This window comes from Lethenteron reissneri, chromosome 11, assembly GCF_015708825.2.
Source record: "Lethenteron reissneri isolate LAM-NWPU_2019-01 chromosome 11, ASM1570882v1, whole genome shotgun sequence".
Lineage (NCBI taxonomy): Eukaryota > Metazoa > Chordata > Hyperoartia > Petromyzontiformes > Petromyzontidae > Lethenteron > Lethenteron reissneri.
This window is the reverse complement of record NC_083789.1, coordinates 3304843-3332777: the sequence shown is the minus strand read 5'-3', so window position 1 is coordinate 3332777 and position 27935 is coordinate 3304843. Positions and strand designations below refer to the sequence as shown.

Below are 27935 nucleotides of genomic sequence, written 5' to 3'. Positions count from 1 at the left end.
GGGGGGGGACAGATGTGAGGCCGGCAGGAGAGGAGAGGTGGCGAGGGTGAGCGCGAGGCCGAAGGTGGAGGGGAGGTGGTGGCCGCGTGACGCAGCGAGGAAGGTCGGTCGGAGGCCCCACAGTTTTGGACGTCAGTTGGAGGCACTTTAAAAGACGCCGCCGCCACCGCGTAGGATCTCACGTAGGTCGTGCCAAACGCGGCTCTGACAATGTTTTCGGGGAGGAACGCGCGCGTTGTTCGGCACGGCCATCCACGTCATTCCTGGAACGGACGAGAACGGCTCTCGCTCTCCCTCGACCGCGAAGAGTTGTCGCCGGCTACTGCCGCTGATCAGCAATGCCGGCGGCGGCGGAAGCAGCGCTTCCAGGCCAGCGTGGAAGAGTAGGCCAAATACACACCTGTAGTCTAAGAGGGGGCTCTCTTTTAGCACTCCCCCCTTTCCCCAGCAGTGGCACGAGCGAGCAGATGCAGCGCTGCAGCTTTACCAATAATTTATGGGAGGGGCGAGGGTCAATGAATCGCATATAAAACGGATCGCTCCGTATTACCACTCATTCGAGAGCGAGCAAGCGAGCACACAAAGACAAAGATCCCCCCCGGCTAGCCTCAGACTGTTTGGGGCAAGTCCTGTTCGAGCACCGATGTAGGCCAGCACGGCACAAGAGGAGGTGGGTGGCCAGGACCACGCCCGGCCGCCTTTGTCTCCCCAGTGGCGATGTTTACACACCGCACCAGGGACTCATTCGAGAGCGAGTCGACCTGGGAGACGGTGCAGGACCGGTTCAGATAATCGTCACCGGTGTTAGCAGTGAGCGCGGGAATCGAACTCAGGACAACGGGTTCATAGCGCAGCGCTAACCGCTACTTACCATAAACACACACACATGGTGGGGACCTCGCTCTGCATTATGTTTCAACGAAGCCCCCCCCCCCCCCCCGCCGGGCTCGCGTTGATATTCCAGCCATAAATACTGCATTGCGAGAGAGGGGCCCCGGTGGCGGAGAGACCTGCCCTCTCTGTTTTATGTATGGGCTGCGTTTCTCTTAGAAGGGTCGGAGTGCGCCTCTCCACAGGGGCCACTCTGCGCCAGCGCGAAGTGGACACTGTCAAGAGCGACGGTCGGGGCGAGTCGAGAAGAGACTGCAACAATTATGATGGGTAGTGGTTTTGTACAACTGCTTTCGCACCGTTCGTAGCCAACCGCGCTAATCGGAGGTGCGGATGAAGGACACGCGACCACAGGCAGAAGATATTTCCGGCAGGCAAATTACTTGAAATGCGTGTCGATTCTAACTGTGGGAGGGAAAAGCTGGAGGACCCAGAGAAAAATCTACGCAACCACGGAGAGAGAGACACGCAAATTCCAAATATACAGCAGGCATCAAAGTCGAGAGCTAACCCACGACCTCCTGTATACCAGGCGAGGCAGTTAACATCTCGCCACCGTAGCAGTATTGTACCTGTGGTTTATTTAAAAAAAAATTGCTAACCTTTTCTATACTATGCAACGCGATTGTGTTTTTGTGTTGTTAGTTGTTGCAACTTTCTGACCAGCCCCTTCTGGACATTTGTGAAAAAGAGCAGGATAAATAAAGAATCCGATTCTGGTGGAGGTTGTTGGTGGCTGTGCTGAAGCACCTACATAGGCAGCATGACTTGAAGGGAATAGGTTCGAAACCTGGGCTATGACTAAAAGAAAAAAAAATTTTAAGCTCATTTTCAAGCTCATGCTCCTTTCGAATGCCTAGCACCGCACGTGATATGGACAACTTCAATGTAATCCTTCCCATTCACCATGCTCACCGTGTTGGACCAATCACAGTCGAAGGCTCCGTGCGGTTGGAACTTCGGCGTGCACCCACCGACCGGTTCAATCCACGTCAAAACTACCGCCGGATCATTTCGACCCCGCGACCTTCGGGAAATTGATTATCCATTCTGAAAAACGATTGCGGAAAAATCGATTTATTTCACTCACAATCAAAATATTAACCACTTAAAAATTGGTTCAAGCGAGCACGGGGAAGTGTTTATTTTCATCGGTTAGCCGGAGCCAGGGGTGGAAATTCCAGCTTTCTATGACAGGGGAGTCGCTCCAGAGGGAAAAATTGGTACTTATAGACCACGGACGGATATTTTTATTTTACCGGGTAAGGCCCACTGAGCTATACAGCTCTTTTTCAGAAGCAGCCTGGCCACAAAGGATAGGTCAACCACGTGGCTTATCACGTGGAAATTTTTAGCAGCCAAATAACTCTAAACGCGTGTCCATTACAAAATATGGGGGGGGGGAGGGGCAGAGAGATATGCAAACACCAAACACACAGCAAGTGTGAAAGGGTGGGAATCGAACCCACGACCTCCTGCATACCAGGCGAGAGAGTTAACATCTCCTAGCCACCGCAGATATAGCGGCTGAGCTCACCCACCCCCCTGCCGCCGACTCCAACATGGACTCGAACTCACAGCTTCGTTCTTCCCACATCACGAGGCGGAAAGAATATTCTGGATGAATTTATTTAATTAGAAGACGCAGATGGGGGGGAGAAGAGAGAGATTTATGGGTGTGACCAAAATAAGATTTATGGGTGCAACGATTAAATAAAAATTCAAAGAGCGACACACACCCGGGGGGGGGTGTTCTAAACGGGAACGTCTTCTCTCTCTCGATGTTTCGTTGAATTTTTCTGCCCGTCGCTTGACGTCAGCTCCCTTGACTCAAGGAGGAGGCTGCTCTGCATCCTCTTTGGAGAGAAACACCAAACCCCAACCCCCCCCGCCACCCCCCAACAGGTCCGTTTTGGGTTTTGCACAGAACCTCTCTAAAAGCCACGGGTTTAGCCAAGCAGGCGGCGGTTAAACACCTGCCAAGCGCAGCATTGTTTCTGTTCGATCACGGACAGAGCGCAAATATCGTGAAATGACAACAATAAATAAAATATGTGAACCTTTCAATTTAAAGCTTTCGTGACTGCAGGGATTCATCTTCTTGGTTCTTTCGGTAAAGTCACGTAGAATGGAAATAATAAATTAATAAAAAATACAAATAAAAACATAATAAAATAATTATCACGACGTTTCGGCCACAAAGCAAGCAGCCGTCCTCAGATGGCCGAAATGTCGTGAGAATTAATTTATCATGTTTTTATTTTTATTTATTATTATTTTATTTTTCCCATTCTACGTGACTTTACCGAAAGAACCAAGAAGAAGAGATATGTGAACCTGTTTCGAGAACAGCAAACACACACACATGTGCCGTCTCTGTTACCGGCAGGAAGCGCGTCGCTGGAGGAGTGGCCTCCGTATGGCTTGGTGGTCAGCGCACTCGGCCCACAAACCCAAAACCAAGAAATATTCACGTACCGATTCCACCTCCCCCGAGTTGCAATGTTCAGTTCTGCAAGCTGCAGAGGAACCGTCGCACGAGCGCCGCTAAGTGAACGTTCAAGACCCCAGTCATTAGGTGGTCGCGCTTGGCCTTAACACGAGCACGTGCTGCGTGCGGCGCACAACCACCGGACGTGTCCCGTCACTGCCATCGTAGGTGCCCGCTAACAGCACTTGCACCGACAGTATCTCAGGGTTCAAGTAGGGCTGGGTGATAACGTGTCTTAGTCGTGTGTGTATGTGCGCATGGGTGTATACAAGTGTGTAGGTCGTCTCAGCCTCAAATGTGTACCTGGTGCTGCGTGTAAACGTCGCCACTCAGGAGACAAAGGCGGCCGGGGGTGGTGCTGGCCACCCGCCCCCTCATGTGCCATGCCAGCTGCCATAGGTGCCCGCTAACAGTGCTTGAACCAACTGCCGAGGCTATATGGGGGATCTTTGCTTTTGTCTTGTATTTTGAGGGGTGGTAGCGTAGTGGTTTGTTAGTCTGCTGGCACTATGGAACAACCCGAGGTAAATTCTCAGCCACTTGTAACATCATTGGCGAGTGATATCAGAACCGGTCCTAGGCCTCCTCTAGGTACACTCGGCCTTAACTAATAACTGGTGCATGCCTCGCGCACACAAACAAACCCCTCGCCACCTCGCCTCCTCCTCAACTCTTCCCTACCTCTCTATGCTACCGGCTTGTCCAAATCACCTCGTCATTCGAGCACGTGGCTCAGAATGTGCTGCCCCCTTCCCACATTTTATGGATCGCGTGGAAAACCCTATTTTGATCTTGTCTGTGGACGTAATGAAGTGTCCCTGGCTTAGGAGAGTGGAATTGAACGGGTTGTTTTGACAGATCTGCTACTTTGCAATCCGTCCAAAAGGGAGGGAAAAAAATAAAGGTGTTAACACTATGGAGGAATTGAATTTCCTTTATCGTCTTCTAATAATAAAAATGAGTTAAGCCCTTGATAAATCCAGTAACGGATGACGGCCTACCTACACCATGCTGGTCAGCGTGTGTTGGTCAAGGTGAGCAAGACACAAGGCCAGTTCGGGCGTCGTTGGACAGCGTTGTTGGCGGTGGCCAGGAATCGGAACTCAGGGCACCGGGTTCACAGCGCAGCACCCTAACCACAGCGCCACCGTTCCCTCGATTGAACGCTCAGGAAGTTCTGGATGACACCGTCATCAGCGCTTAAATCACCAACAACGACCTCAAGAAAACCGCGAAATACAAAGGGTTCTGCGTTCAAGCATTGGGCCACGCGTTGGTTGGTACGCTTGTCCGACCTTTCAGTTCCTGCAGAAGCTCGCAGCAAAAACGTTCAGAGCGAAATTGAACACGTTCCGGTGGGACCCCAGGAAAACCCGATTTCTGGCGAGGGCACCTCGAAGCTGCGATTGTCAACGTAACAAACCAAGCGATCACAAGCGCAACGAACCCGTTTCGGTCACCACGAATATTGTTTGAGTCTGAAATAACACCGCGCCATCACCAAGCTTGGCAGACACTAAAATACACGGCACACTGGGCCCCCCAGGGCCCCCCCACCCTGGGCCCCCCCCAGGGCCCCCCCACCCTGGGCCCCCCCCAGGGCCCCCCCACCCTGGGCCCCCCCCAGGGCCCCCCCACCCTGGGCCCCCCCCAGGGCCCCCCCACCCTGGGCCCCCCCCCCCTGGGCCCCCCCCAGGGCCCCCCCACCCTGGGCCCTCCCCAGGGCCCCCCCACCCAGGGCCCCCCCCCGGGCCCCCCCCCCAGGGCCCCCCCCCCAGGGCCCCCCCACCCTGGCCCCCCCCTCCCCCCGCGCTCCCTGCCACCGGCGCGACCGCCGTCTTTTTCAGCATCGGTGCCGAGCGTCCAGCACTTAAGCAGGTGTGTGTCCCCGCTGCACGCAGCGCCACTTCGCCGCACTCTCTCCTACAGGCCCCGTGGCTGCCTGTCCACCTGCACACCCCCCCTCTCTCTCTTTCCCACCTCCATTCATCATCGTGTGGCAAATTGCGATTTATGTACCCCCCCCACCCACCCACCACCACCACCGGCCTAAGCTCAAATGATTTTGCATATTATCGCAGTTACCCGGGTGAAAATGTTTTTTTCCTCCCCCCTCAAGTAAAATAAAATAAAAACTCCCATGCACGCGTAATTTTCCCGCAAAACCGTTTTTCTTCAAACAATTATTCTCCCGAGTTGCTAGGCAATGGACTGCACACACACACATAGCATGAACGAAATACAAAACTACCCTTTGGACAGAGAAATGATGATGCTGCTCGTGAGCAATTATTCAAAAAGGCAGGACAGCACACGCACACACAAAGCAGGTGCTGCTGTCAGCACCACACACACACACACACCCGGCCGCCTTTGTCTCTCTCGTGGCACAATGCGCCATAAGCTCATTTTAGGCCGAGTCAAACTAGGGAGGTTCCAGGCGGCGTTTAGACAGTTTTGCCGATTGCCGTTAGGAATCGATCCACAGTTGCCGGGATCCGTAGCGCGGTGCACCAAGTGTTGTTTGCGAGCGCCTGTTAAAGACCGGCACGGCACACGAGGGGCGGGGTGTGGGTGTGCTCAGCACCATGGCTAGCCGCCTCCGTCTCCCCCTCCGCTGACCTACTACACGCCCACCACACCGGCTACTCAGAATTCAAGGAGGAATCGACCGAGGCGAGGCTCGGAACCAGTTCCGCAAGTATGACCCGGGTTGGGGGAGAGAGCTTCCCGGGTGTAAAGGGAGAGTGGGCGACATTGGCGCATGACATCCGCACAAGATCAACCACTCGCCACTGACGTGAGCCGTGGCCAGGAATCCAACTTGCTGCACTCCCCCCGCCCGCTCCTATTCAACGACCCGCGGAGGTGATTGCGCTGTTAGCGAGCGCCTATTGAGGGCGTGCGCGAGAGCTGGCCCCCAGCCTGCTTTGTCTCCTCTCCTCCCCGCAAAACTAAGATTTTATATATACACGCACACATACACACACGCGCGCGCGCACTCGGGAACAGAGGTGCAAAACTGTCGACTCATCATATCGGGTGGCTGCTGTAATTAAGCCCCACTGCGCGTGGCTTTGCCAAGTGCCCCTGGAAGCCCCTGACGGCACCATGCGCTCGCTCAACGACTCTCTCACTCCCCTCTGGGGGGGGAGGGAGGGCGGCAGTTAATGAGGGTGGAGCCACCTTGTACCTCTGCACCACCACGGACCGCCAGGTGTGTGCCCAACGCTCACCAAGGGACCGGGTTAGCCCGGTGTTTATTCGAGTGGTAATGCGTCCGTGAGTACGGTGTGCATGTACGTGTGCGGGTGCAGCGTCGGTGCAGCGGTTAGCACGCTGCGCTACGAACCTGGCCACCTGGGTTCGATTCCCTCTCACCACGGGGTCGAACCAGCGCCGGACCTTCCCCGAGGTCGACTCGGCCTTGAGAGAGTACCTGGGGGCGGTGCGCAAACATCGCCACTGTGGGGACAAAAAGGCGGTCCGTGGGGCGTTGCGCTGGCCACTCCACTCCCTCTCGCGTGCCGTTCCGAACAGCCTTCACGTGTGCTCGCCCAACAGCACTTGCCCCGACAGCCCTGTTAAAGGCTGGTACACGGGGGGGATCTTTGTCTCGTGTGCACGTACATGGGTGCATTGGTCACAGCAGCGGTTGGTGCGTCGCCGCGCGCTACGAACCCGGCGAACCGGACAGTTGGAATGCCGCTCGCGGTCAACTTCGCTGACGAATATCCGAACCAGCGATGCCGGGACGTTACCCCACCCCCCCCGCCGCTGCCCAGAGCTCAACTCAGCCTCAAGCAGAGGTCGCAAACGGGTACCCGTACCCGGCCGTACCCGTAGGTTACGAGTATCGGGTACCTGATTGCGACCTCTGGGATGAAGCCATGTTGCAGGCGTGGGTGGGTTGATTCTAGGAACTTGAATTGTGAGAAGAGACAAGACGTTGGGAAATGAGTGACAAACAGTTACTCACCAGTGACTCGCGGCCTACCCGTACCTGGCCGGGTACGGGTAGCCGGGTATCGGGTAGGGTACGTGTATCGGGTACCCGGTTGCGACCTCTGGCCTCAAGCTCTCTAAAAACGCGCAGCAGATGCAGCCTATTCTGGGTCAAATCGCGACGTCCGTTCATTTCCATCCCCGATTCCGTGTGGCAGGCGCCAGCCTCCTCCATGGGGCTCAAAGATTCCGCAACAACGAAATTGCGAGCGCAACGCCGGGGCACGTCGGACGCGCCGATGCCATGGTACTCTTTTGCTAAAATCGCCCCGGCTTTCCGCGTAACAATCTATAAGAGCCCCAAAATGACGACCGTGTCAGATACATGCTGCGATTATCAGTGTCATGTGTTCCGCGCTGTAATTCCATTCCCGAGGAAATGACCACGAGTGCGTGATAAATGACCAAAGTGCGATAGAAGATACAATTTCCAACGGCAGGCCATAATCGTCGCACGCTGACACGCAACCCAAATGCCAAATTTGTAAATTACACACAACAACAAAAAAATCGATAGACGTAACACGATGGTTCATCGGTCTGTCCATCCCTTCTCCCCGGTTGTGTTTTTTTCTTGTCAAGTGGCAGTAAACGAAGTTACGTGGTCTTGGTGGACATTTTGACCGCATCGCCAGAGACGGCGTCCTTTTTGTCATCGTCTCTCTTGAACGAGTTTTTTGAGATCGCCGATCCCGTGGCGGGACTGTGGTGATCCGCGGCAGAGAAGCCCGAGATCTGGGCGAGTTGGTTTAGTGGAGATGGTGGCGGGGGGGGGGGGTACGTCCAACCAAACCAATGGGCTGGGAAAACCCGAGCAGGAATCGCATCAGGCGGTGACATTTGACAAAGATGACAACATTTAGAGGATGCCGCCCTCCCCCTTTTGTCAAATCGTTGCCCAATGGGAAGCCCTAAACCACACAGCGCTCTTGTCTTTTACCTCTCACGCAGATTAATGTAGCGCCTTCATCCAAGGCGCTTTGCAACAATTATTAAATTGTACGTGGAGATTATGGCGATTCAAATAAAGAGCAGGGCTATTCAATGCGGTGATGTAGATTATTAATGGTAATGATTATGGAGGACTGGTGTTTAAAGGGAGGGGTTCAGCATCAGAATCTTTAATTATCCTGGAGACATCCAAGAGCGATGAAGAAGCTCTTTTTCACAGATGCCCAGTAGGGGTGGGTTTGGGTGGGGGGGGTTTGACCAAACTCCACCACCCTGGCCAGCGTGGGTCTGGTTTACAAGGAATCACGAACAATGTGGCAGTGGTAAAAACAATCAGGCTTGGGTTCAAGGGTTTCATAGCAGTGTGTTATAACCACTATGCTACCGCTCCCACCCTATGGTCTACATGCTTAGAAAAATACAGAGCTCTGTAATAGTTCATTTATTTTGTTGGACCAGACCAGAACTCAAGAGACCAGAAGAGGCATTTGTCAGAGTGACCCCCTCGGGGCGATGGTCTGCCAGGAGGGGACGATTAAATCGCCACGTATATTCCTGACTGGGTACATTTCGCCGTGTAATTTTTTAGATTTTGGCAAACTTGGGAGCCCGACGGCGGCCTGGCTCTTGGTGCCAACGACGATTGCAGCAATTGCGGCACCGCAGTAATGACCAGGGCGGCCGCTGGATTCGAACCGCAGACCTCGCAACAACGAGCGGCGAGGCGAGCGCGCTGGGATTGTTGTTGTTGAATTAGTCGTGCAATTCTGCGCCAACCGATGCGCCACCACTCGTAACCTGAAAAAGGCATTCGCTCCGCACCCACCTCCCACCCCACAAAAGACGAACATCCCCTCGTATAGCCTTAGCAGACTGTTGGGGCAAGTGCTGCTAACGAGTAGCACCTATGAAGGCCGGAACGGTGGCACACAAAGGGGTGGGTGGCCAGCACCACGCCCGGCCACCTTAGTCTCCCCAGTGGCGATGTTTAAACACACTGCACCAGTGGCGATGTTTAAACACACTGCACCAGTGGCGATGTTTAAACACACTGCACCAGTGGCGATGTTTAAACACACTGCACCAGTGGCGATGTTTAAACACACTGCACCAGTGGCGATGTTTAAACACACTGCACCAGTGGCGATGTTTAAACACACTGCACCAGTGGCGATGTTTAAACACACTGCACCAGTGGCGATGTTAAAACACACTGCACCAGTGGCGATGTTTAACACACTGCACCAACACACTGCACCAGTGGCGATGTTAAAACACACTGCACCAGTGGCAATGTTTAAACACACTGCACCAGTGGCGATGTTTAAACACACTGCACCAGTGGTGATGTTTAAAACATTCTGCACCAGTGGTGATGTTTAAAACATTCTGCACCAGTGGCGATGTTTAAACACACTGCACCAGGTACTCCGTTGCGGCCGAGTCAACGTTAGGGGGAAGCCCCTGGACCGGTGCAGATAACCACCACAGCTGTTGGCCATGCGCAAGAAAAATTAACTCTGGCTGCTGGGTTCATAGCGCGGCGCGCTAACCGTTACACCACCGCTCCCCCCTCCACCACACTGCGTCCGTTCCCACTCAGCCACTGCCTTCCCCCCCTCCACACCACCTCCCAACTCTATTAACTCCCCCGCACCTCGCCCGCTGTCCGCACTTGAACCCCCCTCAAGCGCACGCCGTTGTGGATTGGACAATCAATTCCGGGCAAGACAATAAGAGCGGCGCGGCGCACGTAATAGGCTCTCGCTAACAGCATTTGCGCTGGCAATCTAGGCTAGAGGATGGGGTGGGGTGGGGGGGGAATAAATAAATGCATCAACAGATTGATGGATACGAGACGCTGCGTGCACGCATCTTTCCCCGCCGCCGTGTTCTCGTCCTCAAAATCACGGTTTGCAGAGCACAGGGCCCCCCCCCTAAAAAAAGGCCCGAAACGCCAAACGGGCAGCAACAAGCAGCACACTTTGGATGTGTGATAGACAACGTAGCAGAGTTCAGAGGAGCACGTGTGTGTGTCGTGCAAGCGAACCCCACAGCCGGTTTAGCTCTGCACCGTATACACAAGATATAGACTCTCTCAAGACAGGCCGTGTCGGCGAGCACCTATTTAGGCCGGGACGGCACACGAGCCAGCGGGGACCCAAGCCCCACTGCCTTTGTCTCTCCCTCCTCCCCCCCCACTGGATTAGGTGGTAATTTCATGCCGAGTAGACCTAGGGGAGAATCAATCCCGATTTCAAACCATGTTGCAGCATGGCCATGCAGTACTAGAGTCGGTGTTCATAATCAGAATCAGGATATGTATTCATCATGCTGGAGGAATCTGACGAGCTATAAGGTTCTTTTTCACAGATGTCCAGTGTTAGCGGGAGCGTAGCGCGGCGCGCCAACCAATCCAACGCGCACGCACACAGCACGCGACAATGCCACTGCACACGTTTACAACGATACGGTGCGGTAAACAAGACCCATCGGTTGTACGGTACTGCGATTCTACGCTCCCCGAGTCTACGCCCCGATCGGCGTGGCCAAGCGATGGCCAAACGGCCCTCGTCATCCAGCAGTGGAGTCACGACGAGGCTGCAACCTGCAGCGACAGATTTGAAGCTTTCGTGACTGCAAGGATTCATATTCTAAGGTTTTTTCGGTAAAGTCACGTAGGTAAAAAATTAAAATTAATAAAAGTAAAATTAAATAAAATTAAAATCACGACGTTTCGGAAGCAACACAAGCCTCCGTCCTCAGGTGGAACAGTCACAGCACGATAGCTGTATCAAGTATCACTTGATACGTAGGTAAAAAATTAAAAGAACTTTTATTAATTAAAAAATTTTATCTACGTGACTTTACCAAAAAAACCTAAGAATATGCAGTGACAGAGCATGTCGTCTTTGACAGCACCTGCTGAGTTACGATCATGATTGCAACAAGAGCCCTCCTGGATAAGCAGAGTCGGTAAAGACACACACCCTGGGTTTCCCCACCCTCCCCCCCCCAATATCACTTAACATTACTACAGACATACATTTTGTACGAGCTGTCAAAAAAAAGGTCAAACTTTACCCACGGATAAACGATAGCTTGCCGGCGCACAAGGTCCACCGATGGTACACGCCCCTCCCCGCCCCAAAAAAGTCAGCATTGGAAATTCCACATTCCCACGACAGGGACCAGTTCGTCCCGACAACAACCCCCAGTTGACCTCTCCGCGCGCAGCGAGACGCAGCATCACCACACGGCGTTCATTGTACCAACCACCGAGACACGACGACGATGATGACGACGGCGGTAACAGGCCCACCCAGCGGCGAAGTCTATCGAGTGTGCAGGCGGTGCAATCGCAGCTGTGCCCACGAGCCGCAGGGGACCCAGGCGTCTGGCAACGAAGGGGAGAGATTGGATGGGTGGAGGGGGGGCCCCCCCCAACCCCAAACACCCGACCCTCCCGCCCCCCCATTTCACTCCTAGCACCACGGTCCACGCCAGCCACGTGAGGCCACAAAGTCCATCCTCGTTTGGATTCGAAACAATTGAAATTACATTTTATTATTATTTTACCAGCTAAGGCCCGCCGAGCCATATAGTTCTCTTTCAGAAGTGACATGGGCTTTCACAAATCATTGCTCAACGAAGTGGGCTTATCGTGGACGTGGACTTTTATAGCAGCCATATACTCTGAGCGCATGATGTTGATTCTAGACGGGGAGGGGGGAAAAAACGGAAGGCCCGGAACCAAAAAATCCACGCAACCACAGGGAGAGCGACACGCAAACTCCAAATACACAGGGCGTCAGGATCGGGATTGAACCCACGACCTCCTGAATACCAAGCGAGGGAGTTAACATCTCGCCGCTGTTGCGCCCCAAAAACGCGACCCTGAAGGGTTGCAAGCCCGACCGACCGAGCTGTATTCCAGTTATAATCTACCTTAAACAACACCCGACCGACCATATATACTATACATGTTATAACTTCCGTATGTATACGCACACACACGAACGCGCAGGGTACCGCGTAGATATAAAAACCACAACACAAAATGTGTCCATTTGAACAGTAACAAAACCACCAGCGCAGTTGGCAGGGAGGGATGCTGGTCTGCGTAATGCTGACGATTCCACAGAGTACGACCGCTACACACACAGTAGTGGCGGTAGTAGCGGTAGTGGAAATCGTAGCAGCAGTAGCGGTCGTAGCAGCAACACAAGTAGCCAGGTAATGAATTCAGAATTGGTTTGGGTCCAAAACCGTGGGCAGTTCAAGGAATTGGCTGTGGATGATGATGGGCGGTTGGAGTCTCGGGGCTAAAAAAACGCAAAGATGCCTCTTGATGACTCATCAGCTCTCTGGAGCGTACCAGAAAAAACAGGCGCGAGCACACACACTCAATCACACGTACAAAGACAAAGACCCCCCCCCCTCCCCACCCCGGTATAGCCTCGACAGGGCTTTAGGGGCAAGTGCTGTTAGCGAGGAACAACCTATTAAGGCCTGCACGGCCCACGAGAGGGGGGGGTGCCGGTGGCCAGAACCGCGCCCGGCCGCCTTTGTCTCCCGAGTGGCGGTGTTTTACGCGCCCCTGCCACATTACACTCGCACACGTGTGCGCGCGCGCGAGCAAATACGCACAAGATGTGCGAGCATGCGCGAACACACACACGTTCACTTGTACACACACTCCCCAATGCGTATACGAAACTAAACACATGCACGTGCGTGAAAACACACGCATTACCTTGCACACACGCGGACACAAAAACAAAAACCTCCCTCCCGTACTGTAGGGACAAGTGCTGTTAGCAAGCGCCGACAAAGTCCGGCACGGTACACGAGGGGGTGGGTGGACAACACCACGCCCGGCCGCCTTTGTCTTCCCCGTGGCGATGTTTACACATCACACCGGGTACTCACTCGATGCCGAGTCGACCTAGGGGAGGCCCAGGAGCGGTTCAGATAATCGTCACCGGTGTTGGCTGTGAGCGGGAATCGAACTCGGGGTCGCCAGGTTCGTAGCGCAGCGCTAACCGCTACACTACCGCTGACCCACACACACACATGACACATGCATGCACGCCACACACGCCACACACGCCACAAAACACCGACTAAAATATAGAGGCACAAGCGTAATCAAATGCATCCACACAAATACACATGCACACCAACGCCCACACAGACAACAATCCATGAATACACAACAGACATGTAGACACGTACAGAAATGCATGCATGCACGCGCGCACACACACACACACACACGTGGCCAGCTTACGTCACACTTACCTGCCAAATACACAATAACACCAAATGTCATGCAGAACGCTCTCGCGCGCAGCCCCAGTGACTACATGTGCAAGCCTTGTGTGTGCGATTGTGTATGTGTCTGTGCGCGTCTCCAGCATGAGAGGAGGCTCGTGAAGGACGCTGCTGCTGCTGGGCAGTTTGTGCGAGGCAGTCGCTCTCCAGCAACAACAGAGGGCAGAGGATCGACGCTCAACAACGAGCGGAGCGCCGGGTGGATAAAATGCAGCAAGTTGGCACAGTAGGGTGGGGGGGGGGGGGTACAGCCTGTGCGTCTGCCAGTCATCTCAGGTTAGCCAACCCATGGCACCTGGGTCTGTCCCGTGACCTCCCGTCAGAGAGCCTTCAACAATTCACGGGGCTCCAAGGTGCACCTGGCCTGGCACAGGCGCCGTGGTGACATGACCATCAACTTCGGTGGCATTTGGCGGCTGTCGGTATTCAGCGTACGGGGAGAGAGCATGTTGCCCGCCTTCAACTGGCGCTGCTGCGTGGTCATACAACCCCTGTGACCGGAATGGTGAGAGGCACTCATCCAGCAGTGGATGAAAAAAAAACAATAGAGCGACTGTCCACGGGCATGAACATCCACAGACTTTGCTCAACGAACCACCCACGCACAAACGCCGGTGCGCTCTCACGAGCCACAAAGGCAGCAGAGCCGAGCGTTTGTTAGCGAGCACCTATTTAGGCCGACTCAATTCAGGTGCCGGTGGAATGGGATGCACCATCATGCCAGGCCACCTTCATCTCCCCACACTTGCCAATGGTTTCATCCATTTAAAAGAAGGTCGAGCCGACCTAGGCAAGGCAAGGCCCAGAAAAAAAAACATTCAAAAACGCGCAAATTCCCAACGACCAACGACGTGGGAACACACCACAAGTCGCACGGCGTCGCGTAACCCCGTGCGCCAATCACCGCGCCACTACCCCCCCTCCTCCCCAACATTGCGTAAAGCACCGCGGGGGTACACGGAGTGACAATCGTCGACATTTATGAAGTCCGTATGCCAGAGAGTTTGCTATCTTGCAGCCTCGAGATCACGTGAGGTCTTGCCCAGGCGTGTGGGGACAAGCAAGAGCCACGGGGGGCAATTTCGACTCTCGATCAAAGTTCCCAGGGTCCGGTAACGCACGCCAACAAGCGCCTCCTCCGATTAGGCACCGTCGGCTACGTACGGTGCGAAAGAAGTTCAACGTACGTGCGACGGACTCGCCCCAGAAGAGGGGACGTTAATTTTCGGGGGGGGGGGGGGCAAATGTCACCCTCCGTACGTTGCAGGCTGTACAGATTGTTGTACTGTGCTTCTATGCTCCCGTGTGCCAAGTTTGCCCGCACTGGCCAGCGCCGAGAGGTGTGGTCAAATAACCCCCCCCCCCCCCCACCACCACGAGCCACACGGCGCAGAGTGGCCCTCATCCAGCAGTGGATTGACAAAAAGGTCGCACGCGAAAGTGGGACATTTCACACCCAAAGTCTCCAAGGGTTCTCTCTCCACGAACGGCCAAAGTGAAGACTTGGGCAAAAGGAGCAGCCCTGCAACTGCTTGCTCAGGCCTCTGCTGACAGAAGGGCCTCCGGCCAGAGGGAGCTCTTGAGAGCACCTGGCAGAGGAAAACTTGGCCTACTCTTCCACGGTGACCGGACGTCTTGAGAGGAGGTGGCAGGAACCCACACACTTTACCCAACCGCACCCCAAAGTGGGTTGGGGGATTTAAGGAATTAGTTTCAACCGCCACGCCGGTTAGATGATACAACACAGGGCGGGGCTTTAACCTGCAAGTCCAGGATGTTGACCATGACACCACAGCAGCTCCGCAAATCGGATGCAGATCACGACCGCATCGGTGGTGGACAACGATGGAAAGGTCGGGCGAAGGAGTCTCTCCCCCTCGCTCAATCCCACGCGGCACGGTTGTTCACCCCCCGACGGCGGCGCCGAGCCAGGCGGTGGAAATTCCACGTTCCCATGGCAAGCAAGCATCGGGATTTCTCACCATTTCTCTCTGTATAGACCACCAACACTGTTGACTTGGCCACGAGGCGGTACTCGTTTTACCAACCCCACTTGGGGATGATGGTTCGAGTCGGAGCAGGATTCGAGTTCGGAGCCTTGGCGATTTGCGAGTCAAAGCATTCCTTGGCACGAAAGTGGTTTTCCAAACTAATTATAATCAAGGCTCGCATTCCATCGCTGTTATACAACACACGCAAGGGCGCTTAACCACCATCAGCCCCGTCATGTCGTATACACGGGCGACAGAAATGATTGGACATCACGATCCGATTTGTTGCTGACCACGTGAATCTCAGTAGTCGGTGGAAGTGCATAACAAAAATGCATCGATTCAACGTTGAGTTTTTTGTTTGTTTGTTCAAGCCTGTGATGCACGCATTACAATACAAGGGTAATTGGATTTTCAATTCAGAAATGCGAGTTGTGTGTGTGTGTGGTGGGGGGGGGCTTTCACTTGGCCACCTGCAGTCACGAATGGCCCATACGATTAACCGCAATGATCAAGTGACAATAGATTATTATTGAATGGAATAATCGCGACCTTGAATCGTAACAATTCATTTAATTGCTGCGATTAAGGGGGCGGGGGGGGTGTAAATGATCACGGCTCTATTAGCCAGATGTCCTTAACTTTCTACTATCCGCATTCCCAAAAAATGTAAAAACATCGCTCACTCCGATAAATCGTCAAATTTAATTAACGCGCTGACGTACACATGAAGTGGCGCGATCGAATAATAATTAACAAAATTAAACTCGGACGGCATTATCAAAGTGGAATAGCCATCATTATTTGTCCCACCCCTCCGCCCCCAATATAAACAATAAAATGCGAATTTCACAAACCGCAAGTCCCTCAAAATATGCGCGGTTGAGGTTCGGGAGAGTGAGAGAGAGAGAGCGAGAAAGTGCCAGAAAGAGCGAGAAGGCGAGCGAGAGAGAGAGTGTGAGAAGAGGGAGTGAGAGCGAGAGAGAGAGAGCCAGAGAGAGAGAGGGCGCGCGTTTGATGGGTGTGGTGGAAGCACCCATAATCGGCCTCGAGGCATCACCACTCACTCTGCATCAGAGGTCGCAACCGGGTACCCGATACCCGTACCCTACCCGATACCCGGCTACCCGTACCCGGCCGGGTACGGGTAGCCGTTTGCGACCCTGGTGCGGCCGGATACGGGTACGGGGTAGGCCGTGAGTCACTGGTGCGTAACCGTTTGTCACTCATTTCGGGTAGGGTACGGGTAAGGAATCAAAACCCGTTTGCGACCTCTGCTCTGCATTGGGACAACGATGACCGTCATCCTCATCAGCAGCAGCAGCGGCGGCAACAGCCATGATCTATCCAATGCTGGATGAAGGCCTCTACCCCCCTCAACCCCCCACCCCCAGCACCGTCGCCCCTTCTCACGATCTCGCGACGGATGTGCCACTCCACCGAGGCACGCGGGGCACGATGAGCCGCCGATCCCCTCGCTCCAGACATCCTCCTCTGGGACACGTCCCACTACAGTACTTGGCTGCCACTCCGGGCATTATCCGGCCAATAACCCTTCCAGCGACGCGTCCTGTCCCTCTCTCTCTCTTCTATCCGAGCCCACTTGCTTTAACAGCCTGAATGATGTCGTTAACCTTACATCTACATTGAAAACTAATTTCTTTCCAACTGCTTTTTTTGCGTTTGTCGCCCTTCCCCCGCACCTCCGATTAGCACGGTTGGCTACGTACGGTGAAAAATAAATTCACAATACCGTACATTCATGCAGTAATTTTAGCTGTGACGGTCCCACCTGATGACGGAGACTTGTGTTGCCTCCGAAACGTCGTGATTTATTATTTTATTTATATTATTACTTCTATTAATTTATTTTAATTTTTTACCTACGTGACTTTACCGAAAAAGCCTAAGTATGAATCATTCATACATTAACCGGAATATATTCCCGAAACCATCATCTCTCCATCTATACAATGTATGAATGCAGCACTTATTTCATACCGTACGCATACAACCGCGCTAATTGGAGGTGCGGGAAAGAGATAGGTTTGTTGAGGAGGTGGATAAGTAGGTGGTGGCGTGGATTGATAGGGTTAGTCAAACACATATAGAGACTTCTGGGTGGGCAGGTGGGTACGTAGTTGAGTGACAAGGTATGGAACCAGCTAAGTCACCAGCTGGGTAGACAGAGGACAAGGGAGATTTACGCACAGGAGAAAATCCCATTGTCAAAAATAATTTCAGAATGTGTCACTTATTTAACGTCAACTCAATTTGGCAAAATAATAACTCCTTACAAAACGTGATGATGAAGCAGCTGCAATTTCGACCCACAAATAATATCCTATTCAATTTATCTCGAGTAATTTTGAATAATGTAACTTCATTAAAACACACACTACATTTGTGTTGCCTCCGATTAAAATCACCCAGAATGCACTCATTCTCATCAGACCTCAGAGGCCAAGCAGGCTCGAGCCTGGACAACGCTAGGATGCGCGACCTCAAAATGCACAAACAGGTTGGCATGGGGATGTGTGGGAGCTAGGTGCAACGTAAACCCATTGTTGTACCGTACTTCTACGCACCTCACGTTTACCAACAAGCACCACACGAGGAGGCACTCATCCAGCAGTGGAGTGGCAAAAGTGCTGTGCGTGAAATCGAGGGAGGCACACACCGAATCACGCAATTAAAACAGGCGCCGCGACTCCGCCTATAGCCGCGAGGTGGACTGAACCTCTTTTAAGAATCGATACCAACTCACAGAGCAGCCCCCCCTCCACCAGCCAACCCCTTCACCATAATAAACACCACATAGAGCCACAGGCACACATCTGTATAAAAAGCCCTCTGTTTACTGTGGGCCCACAAGGGAGCGCTGTGCCTACCGTGACATTATATAACACTTTGGCAGCTAGCACATTTAATATTAGCTTACTCTGAGCTCTTTTATCCACGCACAAACACGCACTCGTACAAAAGAGAATTGGCACCTTAGCACTGGACTTAATACACAAACATAAGAGACCCATAAAACACTCCCCGATGTTCACATAAAATTACACTTTCTCTATACCACGCACCTATATACCATCGTAGTCTTCCTGGACTCACCAGGTTGTGCTCATTGTATGCACCCTGGAGGAACTAATGTATGCCATGACGATGATGATAATCATGTTGATAAGACTCATAACAACCCTGCCTTGGTGTTTAACTCATTTCGCTCGTAAAACCCAGCTCTACTCTTCTAAGGCAAAGAGAGAGAGAGAAGCAGCTTCCAAATAGCTCGACGTGCGGGAGTGTGCAATAACGTTCACATCACAATTACACTTTCACTTGCAATAAAACTCTCAATAGGCGTTTTAGGGTTTGACGCATCACAGCGCGGTAGTGGTAACTTTCTCAAGGATAACCACCAGCCCCTGGTTCAGGACTAACGCTACGAAAAAATGTATCTAATCACAATACTTTCCTGATGATGCAAACTTGGATGGGCCTCCGCTAGAGGGGAGCTCTTGAGAGCCTCATGTAGAGGGGATATGAGTCCTACCTGGCGAGGCATCTCGATAACAGTGGAAGTATGCGCACACTTCACCCCACCAGACGCAAGCTGCTGATCAATGAATTGATGATGAAACCATCGTCACTGGTTTCCTTCCCCCATCGTTTCAACTCCCGGGGCCAGGGAGATAAAATCGGAAAATAACTCAAATGTATCAACTATTTTTATTTTACCAGGTTTAGGCCCACTGAGCTACAGAGCTCGGTTTCAGAAGCGACCTGGCCACAAATGATAACCCAACGAAGTGGCTTATCACGTGGAAATGTATCGCAGCCAAACACTCTGAACGTGTGTTGTGACTCTAAATGTGGGAGGGGAAAAACCAGAGGACCCAAAGTTAAATCCACGCGACCACAGGGAGAGAGAGTGCGACATGCAAACTCCAAATATAAAATCTAGATTTGAAAATAGACAAATATACAGGCATCAGGGTCGGGATAGAACTCACGACCTCCTGTATAAACAGGCGAGAGAGTCAACATCTCACCACTGTGGCGTCTTAGGACGGATTTCCAAAGTATATTGCATCTCCATGGCCTGATGTGAATATCAGTTAAGTCGGTGTATGATGTACCGTCACCATAATCATCAGCATCATCGCCGTCATTACAATTAATGTTCTGCAGGCAGGTGAAAGGGCTTGTAACATGTTGTGTTTGCACTCTAACCAGTACCAAGTTCAGTGCGCTAACCGCGACAACCACAGCAGCCTCCACTTCATCAAGAATTGGCAACGCAACTTTACATTCGGCATATCTCATTGGCAGCCAAGGGATGGAACGCGTCCCAGAGGACGTCCGTGCACCGAGGAGATGGAGCGATCAAAGTAGTCTGTGTGCACGTGACGCTGCAGGATATTGAGAAGTGGGGGCTCTTCATCTAGCGGTGGATTAACCATGGCTGCTGATGATGAACATCACATAGCCAAGTGTAATATTGTTAATAGCAGCTCAGGAAAGCCGGTCACATCAGAATCAGAAATGTTTAATTATACTGGAGGAATCCGACGAGCTATGAAGCTCTTTTTCACAGATGCCCAGTAGGGGCCGGGTCAGACCATTGCAAAAAAACATTACCAGAAAAAACCATGATAAAAGTGCAAAGTACAAGAAAAAAAACACCACGTCACAGCCGAAACGGTGTCTCAAGCACGTCACAGCCTAAAACACAATCACGTCACAGTCTAAAAACAACCACGTCACAGTCAATCCCGCTTGTCCGAACATTATCCGCAATCTATTCTCACGCGTAACCCGTCCCCGTCCGTGTGTCATTCATTGATTACATAAGCCCCCTCTCGCTCTCTCTCTCTCCCTCTTCATTAAGCGACTGTACATAATCCGTAATGCGTGAATGGCGTGGAGTGCGAATTACGTCGGGTCAAATTACACTTCCTCAATCTATTACAGCCACTGCGCTACCGGAGAAACTACCGCGACCTGCTTTGGGCCAAGACAAACACAACATATTCCATAAACATATCGAGTGCGATCGTGCACGAATTATGTTTACCCAAGCGGAGGTCTTACACCCGTCTCTGGGTTCGTTCGGCAGTCCGAATGGGATTCGGCGCAGTTAGCGTCTCACAGCCTTTCGCGTGTGTGGTGGGATAAAGTGTCAAGGACTCGCTCGCCTCCACGACTGATCAAGGCCAACATACCCTCCAGGGGTTTTGGTCACCGTCGATTCGTCCGCAGTGTGATGTCAAGGCAGGGCAGCATCTCTACCAAGCTTCAAGCCAACGGAGTCAAATGGCATGATCATCATCACCGCAAACCAGCATTTGTTTCGCAAGCCTGGCTCTGCTGAGAAGACCCACAAGGTCAAACACCGGTCCAGAGTTTGCTTATATTTCCTTAAACCCATAATGCTCAATATCAACGCAAAATGGGTTTATGTACCCATGATGTGAGGTCAATCTTAAACTACGTCATTCATTGCTCTAGCCAGGTTGAATTGCACCTACGTGAAATTGTAAATCCGGTTACTCGTGACAAATCTATTCGCTCAGGCAATAACCCAGCTTAACATATATTAATGCTGTTGACATATATACGTAAAAAGCATGTCAGCAACACTTTTCACGGCCAAAATAATTGATAACCGATTATTATGCCGCTGTCAGTGTAAACATGTCAAAGAATGGACACGCCAAAAGTTGCTGCGCAAGCCAAAAAGTTATTACACAGTCTATCAGCAACGTGTGGGTTTGCTGCATGATGTCCAAGGTTGCTGCTGTTGCTGCCGTTATATGGAAAACGTGATTCGTGTTTGTTTGGTTTGTTGCTGGATGGTATTACCTTCAACGTTATTGCGGGATATAAATTTTTGCTGTGATATGGAACGTGAAGTTGCGGCTCTCTGCTGTGTTAAGTTCACGGGTTGGGTTTTTTTTTGGTTGCCGTGATACGCAAATGCCAAAAAAAATCAGGTGTTTGCTGCACTGCACCACGGTCAGACGTTGTCGTAGTATGCGAACAGTGGGGTTAAGGGTGTGTTGAAAAACACGTCACGTTTATTTTGTTTAACCAGATGAGAACTCCAAGAGAGCATGGTAGATAGACAGCGTCTCATTTGCAAAAACAAATGACCTGAGTCAGCAAAAATACATCGATGTGTGCGTCATGTGCCAGCCTGTTGTTGATGTGATACGCAAAAGGTGGTTGTTGTTGTTGCTGTATTAAGTCCACCGTTATCGCTGCGATGTGCAGAACGTGCCTGTCTGTGCCGAATATAAATCCGAAGGCGTGCTGCTGTATTGTCAACGAATCAGAATCTCTATTTATCCTGGAGAAATCCGATTAGCTATTAAGCTCTTTGTCCCAGGTGCCCAACCGGTAACGATGACAGCGGCAAGCAGCAGCCGACTCTGCCCTCTGTCTGTCGCTGCGTGATGCACCCCCCCTCCCAGCCCCCCACCCCCTGTGTTAGTAGTATTCTACTGCGTAGCGTTTTCACCCACCTGGGTGGACCCAACGCACACGCCCATGACAATGTTATACAGCCATCTAGAGCCTCTAGAGAGAAGCTACTCACTGCATGTGTGTGTGCGTGCGTGCCATGACCATCCTGGCCAGGGGAAGGGGGGGTGTTGCATCGGCTAGCGCTATGCACTACGAACCAGGCGCACACTGGGTTCGATTCCCGCTCGCGGCCAACACCGGTGACGATTCTTTCCACAGGCCCTGGGGCCTCGCCGCTAAGTCAACTCAGCCTCAAAATTAGTAGCTGGTGGGGAAGACAAAGGCGGTCGGGCATGGTGTTTTGGCCACCCACCTTCATATGCGCTCGCTGACAGCACTTGCCCCAAGAGGCTGTCAAAGGCTATACACGGGGGGGGACCTTTGTCAACCCGCCTGAGTTAGATCCCTACCCATTGGACACGTATCACACCCCCCGCACCCCCCAACATCACAACAGCGCGTGTGGGCAAGACTTAGGTAGACTCGGCCTGAACAACAACAAAAAATGCGCAACCTCTTGGTTGCAGCGATGCGGTCGGATTGCAAAAAACGCGTACGAGAAAGACAAAGGCGGTCGGGCGTGGAGTGTTTGTCCCGGAAACATCACCTTCTGACCATATACAAAATTTTAAATAGATTTCGCTCACAGAAGCACAGTCAATAATTATACGATGCCACGGCGCAGAGTCCAACTTTGACGTCCCACGATTTGCATAGCGCAGAGTAAAAAAAAACATTAGCAAAGCAAGAATTAAAGCAATGTTCTAACGCAGCTGCTACAAAACATGACATAGCGAATACCTGTCCCACACACACAGAACATGACAGTGGACGACTTTGGCGCAACAGCTGGCGGGCGAATTAATAATTATTTTCGGTTCACAAATTTAAAAAAAAGGGAGAAAAAAAACTTGATAATTGTTGCGGCAACTTTCACAACACGGCGACTTGTGGCAATTTCTCTAAGAAGATCATTGCTTTTTTTTACGAAACTTAAGCGCGTTATCGTTGACAGCCGAGCGTCAAAGTCTTCAGCAGAAAAGCGAATGGCAAGCAGTGGATTATACAAATCGTGTACTGTATTGATCCGCACAGTCAACACAGCAAACGTTGCCTATGATTTACCTAGACAAACAAGACCTCCTCGGTAACTTGATATATTTAAAAAACACACACACACACACCGCGGCTTATAGACTATATTATCAATAAACATGGTCATGATGTCCTCACGATCACGGTGTTCTTGACGACGGAGATGCGAGCGATGTGATAAGTGACAGCAGAGCAATCGTTGCATTTATACTGCGTCAAGAACGGATGAAAACGTCTCGAAATGTGATGATGGTACCGATGATGACAGCTGGTGGTGATGGTGATGATGCACTCGCATGCGATGGTGTCTATATAGCGATGGTGTTAATGTTGTCGAGATCGGTCTGTGGTGGGTTGGAGGTGGTGTTGATGAACTCACGGAATGCGCTTGAGCTCGCGAGGTGGAGGGAGAGGTTGATAATGATTCTACTCCGACATTGGCGAGAAGGAAACTTTGACGACTGTCCCTTGAATCTTCTAACTCATTCTCAACTCAAGCCACAACGCAGTCTTGCCCCCCCCCCCCCCCCACAGCCCCACAACCCTCGGCTGCACCCCCCCCCCCCTCCTCCTTTGCCTTCCTCGTTGTATCAAGCCCTTGTGTCTCGCCGTTCGTCCCGTCTACCTCGTCTATCTGGTCCGTCCGCTTGTCCTCTTGCAGAGGTCTCTCAGGCGAAGTCCACGCGACTTGTGATCGCAGTGGGCAGGGTGACGGCGCCTTTTATACCCCTAGCCCAACCCCGCACGCGCGAGGGGGGCGTGTCTCGCGGAGCCGGTTTGACCAATCGCGATGCATGGGTGTTGCCGCTCGGTTTGGGCGGTGTCCAATGGGAGCTCTGGATTGATAAAGGAAACGCCCCCACCCCCCACCTTCCTCTTAGCTCCGCCCACAAAATACGCCCCACCCCCCACCCCCCACGGAGTTGGACCACGCCTCTCCCCCAATGACGCACTTAATGATTGAGTCACAGATGAAGACGCGGGCTCAAGCTTAGAAGTGTCCACATTATTAACTCATTAACTTTAAACTATAATTTTTTTTATTTCACCATGTAGCTATTTTTCAGCAGCGACCTGGCTTTCGCAAATGATACATCAACGAAGTGACAGTGTGGAGCGGTGGCGCAGTAGTTAGCGCACTGGATGATCACGTGGAAATGTATAACAGCCAAATACCATCAACGCACATGGCGAGGAAAACCAGAGGACCCGGATAAAAAAAACACGCGACCACGGGGAGAGAGAGGGAGAGAGAGAGAGAGAAAGATAGAGTAACGCAAACTCTAAATATACAGCAAGCGCCAGGGTCGGGATCGAACCCACGTGGGGCCTCCTGCATACCCGGCGAGGTAGTTAACATCCTCACCACCGTGGCGCCTGATTATGATGGATTTCCGAAGTATATTACATCTTGATTTAAAGCTTTCGTGACTGCAGGGATTCATATTCTTGGTTCTTTCGGTAAAGTCACGTAGAAGGGGAATAATAAAATAATATAAACATTAAACAATAAAAATTCTCACGACGTTTTGACTGCAACACAAGCAATCATCATCAGGTGTGAAATCCACACCGAAAGAACCAAGAATATATATTGCATCTCACTGTCCTGATGTGAATATCAGTTAAAATCGGTGTACGATGTACCGTCACGATCATCAATCAGCAAACATCAGCATCATCGCCGTCATTACAGTTAATGTTCTGCAAGCAGGCGAAAGGGCTTGTAAAATATTTCATGTTGCACTCTTCACAGACTTGCTCATCCATTGCCGGCATCAGCCATGGTCAATCCACTGCTGGATGAAGGTCTCCCGGAAGCTGGGGCAACCTCTCACGACCCTGCGGTGTCATGATTAATTCACCGCGCACCTGCGCAAGAGCTGACGTCGATTGAAATGAGTACAGTATATAGCAATTACTTTAGTGTGATGTGTGTACGTTGAACTTCGTTCGCATCGTACGCATCTAACCGCGCGGTGTTATTGTACACCACAGGCGGTGGCGGTAGGGTGACAGTGTGGAGCGGTGGCGCAGTAGTTAGCGCACTGGATGATCAGAGTTCCATTCGCGGTCACGCCGAAATGGGGCCAATCGCCTTTAACCTGTACTGAGCATCGCGCTGAAGCCAGATCGAACAACATCCAGAAAGTACTCATCCAGCAGTGGATCGATAACGGGCTTTGAATCTTCAACCTTATAATTGGGCTTAATTTACAAATTTGACTTTCCGGGTCAAAGCACATAAGTGGCACGAATAATTGTTGGGCAATTATTTCACTACCTCCAATCTCAACGTACACACATATAGTTATTATTCGAACTAATTGTGGTCACAAAACTGAAATTGCCGGTTGCTTACAGAAGACACAGAACCGCGTCCTATCTGTGTGCAATCTGGCTCTGTGACAACCAAGCTACAGTGCAAGGCTGCCAATCCAGCCCCATGAATATTTCAATGCCCTGGGGGTGGCTTTTTGCGAAATCGAGTCACCTCCAACTCCTCCTCCTCCTAGCGTCTCACCGCTCAATCCTGCAGTATCATCTAAGCCAGTGGTGAAGATTACAGCTCCTCAGTTCTCCGACGACTACAGTACTTACTCACATCATCAATTACACTACCGATTACCGGTTCGATTTCCCGACGAAATCGCATCACACGAATGTTAAGACAAAAAAACGCGTTTTCACTTCTCTCCCGACCTCAACGCGACCATCAGCCACGGCACGCTGGGGGTGAGTTTTATGGGGGTTTCTCACCTCCGCCGAATTAGTATAATGTCCAGTCGATTAGTAGACGCTCTTTCTCGGCGTTCTTTTAAACAATACAGTTACTGTACAACGCGGATTTATGAAGAAAAGTGTCTAAGTGGTGTAGCTGCGTCACGGTGGTTCTGTGAAACTGCCGAACCTGAGATCGATACCTGGCCACGGCGAACACCTCACCAGCGCGGCGACGTATGGTCAAACAACCTCGATGAACGAGCGACACGGAGTGTGGACTCTTTTATCCCGCAATGGACTGACGGCGGGATGGAATCATGTTTTACTATTATTATTACTACCTTATAATCATTTTTCGATTTAAAGCTTTCGTGACTGCAGGGATTCATCTTCTTGGTTCTTTCGGTAAAGTCACGTAGAAGGGAAGTAATAAAATAATAAAAATAAAACATATTATGTTTTATTTTTATTATTTTATTACTTCCCTTATAATCATTATTATTAAAGCGTCTAAATATAAATTAGGAAAGTGCAATTGAGCAATGTTCTCAAATATAAGCAACGTCATGACCACGAATGCGTGACACATCGAGAGCTGACATTCAACGCCTCAATTTAATTGTTCATCTCAAATTCATATCTACGGCGGACTTCCAATGCCAAGCGTCATGGTCACGAAATATATATAGGTCGACGTCTCAGAGAGAAACAGAGGGACAGCAGAAAGATTGACTTATATTGGAGATTACATTTCACACTGCGGGGCTCTAAAATAACTGGGAACTGTAATAAGTAAAAAAAACGCAGTGTGATTACAGTAGACTTCTAGAATAGCCTCTGGCCATATCACCGATCCTGTCAAACCTCGGAGGATAAGCCGAAGAGATGAGCTTGGCGAGTGCTTCGATGGGCGACCACTATGCACAACAGGTTGCTATAGGCTGCTGCAGGGGGGCTACGTGGAGTGCAGGAGAGGACAGTTGAGCGACATACATTATTGTCCTATACTCCTATGCCCCCCCCCCCCCACGCCGATGCTTCTCGCCTACCGCAAACCCGCATTGACCAGAGTGGTGGAGTATAGTAAACACCTACCTCGACAACCTCCACGGCGTGGAGAGGCACTCATCCAGCAGTGGATTAACAAGACGCGTTGTGCGCGTGCATTTCTAGAATGACCGCTCCGCAATCCCGAGCCTCTATTGTTGCACATCTCAAATATGCTACTCGATATGGCATCCTCTCGTTCAGCACGCGGAATGTCCGTGGAACTTCTAGAATGTCCCATCAATGCTCGAAATTTCGTTCTCTTTCTAGAATTCCTATTCCACACATGGGCGGTTGACTCGACATATTGGAAGCGATCTTGCAGTGTCTGGAAAGATCACGGCCGCATCTAAGACGCGTGGTTATCGCAACTACGCTAACATCGGTGGTGAGCGATATCCGGCAATCGGTCCTTGGACCCCCCTCGAATGCGCACATTCACAAACTCGCAAGGACCACGGTGGCGAAGTATGGTCTGGCGCGACGTGGGGAAGCCTTCATTTAGCAGTGGATTGACCATGAATGTTGCTCATGATGATGATTTTCCGTTCCAGCTCGCGTTCTATAAAAGGGAACATTCATGCTGCTGCTGTTGTTGTTGTTGTTGTTTGATATGCAGCATGACAACACGGTAATTACGCGTAACGCCTCGTGCCATTCTATACCCCTAACCGTCTACATTTCTAATTTACGCTCTACTTTCATTACTTGCCAACACAGACTCAGAATTGATCGTTTGCTGCGTCCGGGTGTAATTATACTGCATACCGCGGGCACGATGTGGTCCCGATCAGAGCTCAATTACATCTCGAACTGTGCGATGCTGAGCTCCGGAGTTGGTCGCAAAGCCCGCCCAAGTCGTTTTCGTCCGA

At 51.5% G+C, this 27935-nt stretch overlaps 1 protein-coding gene across 4 annotated transcripts in view; it reads right to left on the bottom strand.

Annotated features, from left to right (window-relative positions):
* Nucleotides 1-27192, bottom strand: part of LOC133341289 (uncharacterized) — an 81031-nt gene extending 53839 nt beyond the window's left edge. The window contains exon 1 of one of the 4 annotated variants that reach the window (XM_061549805.1): nucleotides 27112-27192. The gene's annotated coding sequence lies outside the window, so the exon portion shown is untranslated. Of the gene's footprint in view, nucleotides 1-6734; nucleotides 6988-23671; nucleotides 23828-23917; nucleotides 23976-27111 lie in introns of those variants that run through there. The other 3 variants (XM_061549803.1, XM_061549802.1, XM_061549804.1) reach the window with 3 other exon arrangements.
* Nucleotides 27193-27935: the final 743 nt, after the last annotated feature.